The sequence below is a fragment of the Pygoscelis adeliae genome, unplaced genomic scaffold (genome assembly GCF_000699105.1).
Source record: "Pygoscelis adeliae isolate BGI_AS28 unplaced genomic scaffold, ASM69910v1 Scaffold32, whole genome shotgun sequence".
Taxonomy (NCBI): Eukaryota; Metazoa; Chordata; class Aves; order Sphenisciformes; family Spheniscidae; genus Pygoscelis; species Pygoscelis adeliae.
Window position 1 is genome coordinate 2825536 of NW_008824368.1, and position 2971 is coordinate 2828506.

Consider the following 2971-nt stretch of genomic DNA (forward strand, 5'->3'; position numbering starts at 1 on the left):
GGGGTGCGCCCACCCACCTTGGCCGGCAGCCGCCGATCCGGCCCCGGGCCAGGAGCTGCTGCGGCTCTTTCTCCTCCGCTTGCCTGTGAGCGGCAAGGAAAGCCCCCGAGGCTGCCAGGGGAGAGGAACGGGCGGCCTCGCAGCCAGGCGGTGGATGCCGCCTGTCTAAGCCGGCGGCCGAGGTCTGCAGCCCAAAGCAGGCTGCCTGGTCCTCCGCTGAGATATTTATGGGTTTCTGTTGTTTATTAACTCTGCTAAATTGGACTTCAGACTGCAGCTCACAGGCGTGTGTTGCGCAGCGTAACAAGGAGTGCTGCTGGGTGGCAATCCCGCTGAGCATCTTCCACCTCCTGAAAGCACTTACTAAAAAAAACCCCATCATTTTAGCCAGATATCCTTATGTGCTTCGTAAAACGATGGAGACGCATTCCTAGTTGGCTTTAACGCACTGGCTGTACCATTTCCTACTGGTGAATCTGCTGGAGAGTAATGCGGGCTGTCAAACCTATGCAGGTCTCCTGCAATAACATTGACTAGTCCCAGGGAGACAGAGCAGGAGGGATCCCGCGTCCACCTGGGAGGACCCTCTAGTTACAGGACTATGAAACTGCGGCTGCAAGTGCTGAGACTGCGAAGAAACTTCGTGATTTTTATCTTTTTTTTGCAGTCCTCCTGTTAGTTCTCAGTCAACATAACAGGTCTCACATCAAAGCCAAACTGAACTTATTTTCGAGTTAGACTTTGTGAAACGCTACATCAAAAGCTGTTCCAAAATGCACATACTCTGCCTCCTGCATCCCTGCCGCTCCCCTGCTCTTCACTCACCCACTGCAGTCACGTCACTCATCGGCACAGGGGAGACTATTCACATTCAGGACTACCCACACAAGTAACGTCACAGGCTAGACTGTATTTCTATCAAATGAAACTCCCTCACGCATCCGATGTCTTTCTTCCGATTGTTTAGGAATCTGGATTTTAAAAGCCATTCAATAACATGACGAGGCTGCGGTTCCCCAATTTACTGCAGCCAGAAGAGGAAGAGCTCTCCTCTTCCTCGCCTTCCCTCCTGCTGCCTCCACCCGAGCTGGCCTGCCCTCTCAGCTGTACTCAGCGGGAACAGTTTGGCCAAGGACAAGTATTTTCGAAAATCCCCTCCAGAGTGCTCACGCACTTGGGCATTTCACCCACTGTCTACTGGGGAACGGCCCCAGGAGGTAGAGCTGCTGCACAAAAGCAACCAAGACCTTCAGGTGCACTTCAACATCCTGCCTGTTTCTTCTTAATTGTCCGGCATCTTCTTTGCCATTTATTAAAAACTAGTAATTCCAGGTAGTTTCTGAAAAGTGATAGCTTAATCCATTCCTCAGCTACCCACATTGCGTTCAAGTGATACCCCAGTGCTTGCGCATTTACCTTTTCCAAGTACCCCTTGTCTACACTTTCCCAACAGCCATTTTTATATCAAGAATTTCCTGATTCAGCTAATCTTCTCTGTAATTTTATGGTTAAAGATATTAACACCAACATGGCATTTTAGATTCCTCACTCATCATTAAGTTCATATACTTCTCATATAACTTTTTTCCTGATATATTTTTAGAGTACATTTTATTCTCCATTAATTCTTTGGGCTGGTCCTACTCTGTCTCCTTATAAATGAAGGAGGAGCTGTATGGGCATAAGAGTGGACGCCTGCCTGCCCGGGATACCTCCTCTTCATTAGGACCATCTGAAAATGTTCTTGTCCCTCCTTGCCTGGGCTTTCTTCTGTCAAAAATGAAAGCTTAAACTTCTGGGCAAACACAGCACGGGATTTCTGTGCTTGGTGCATAGAGACAGTGCCCAGCCAGCACCGAACTTGAGCGTACCGTGGCTGTCCCGAGTGTGATCAAATATAATTTGGGCATTTTACTACTTCTATCTGACTGACAGAGTTGCACACAACCAACTGTTTTGCACACATGTAAGTCTATCTTTCTACACTCTTTTTAACCCTTTGTTGTTTATAGAGGTTCTCCAGTAGCAGTTTGCTTACGAGCTTGCATTCCCGCATCTGAAAGCACAGAGTGTCTTCCCGAAGCAGCATCAGAGGCCGTTTGTTGAAGCTTCAGAGAGAAGTTCTGGCTGATGGAAAAGAGCATTAGTACATCTGTGGCAATATTTCCCTATCTAATATGGAAACAAACCCAAGGGAAATCGAGGCTCAAAGGAGAGGCCCGGCTTGAAGGGAAATGTTAGGGTAAATGTCACTTACCCATGGGAGGGTTGAAAATACAGGGGTAGGAGTTTGCAAGGAATTATAAAATAGTGACAACTTCCAGCTTTATGAGACAAACACCATGTTTGTTGTAAGACAAAGGATAGCGCCTATTATCTTTAAACTACAGAGAGAACCCAGATCGTGGCTGTTCTACTAAGCATTATGACAGGAGATTTCTGAGACTGAAGCTGTATGCTGTGGTTCAGTCAGCGACCTCAGAGCTGACTGCTACTGCCCTCCTCGCCTGTACCAGCTCTGCCAGCCTCGGCAGACGCTCTACCGAGTTGATTCAACCCGCTAAGCCAGCAGAACGCTATTCCCTTTTCTTTGACGGAGTGAGTTTTCTGCTGATTCAATGAGTTAAACCGGTTCAGTGCAAGATTAGACAATCACCAGGTCTAACATTAGAGGAGTGAGGAAAAGAGGAACAAGATTTTTCCCTTTCTGTGGAAGCAAGCCATTAATGTGACTCAAGCTGTAACAGGTAATTTTACCCTGAGAGGTAGATTCACGGGTGGTTAAGCCAAGCCGAGACTGTGCTACTGGCAGAAGAGATAATTCCATGCTTTTCCCTTCCCTTAGTCATGCTTTCCTGATGCCTCCTCTCCGCTGGCTCCAACATTCATGCGGCCACATGTTAGGCTAGATCCGCTTGCCAACAGAGCTGAAAGCTAATCCAGTTTAAAAAAAAAAAAAGTTTTCAGCAGG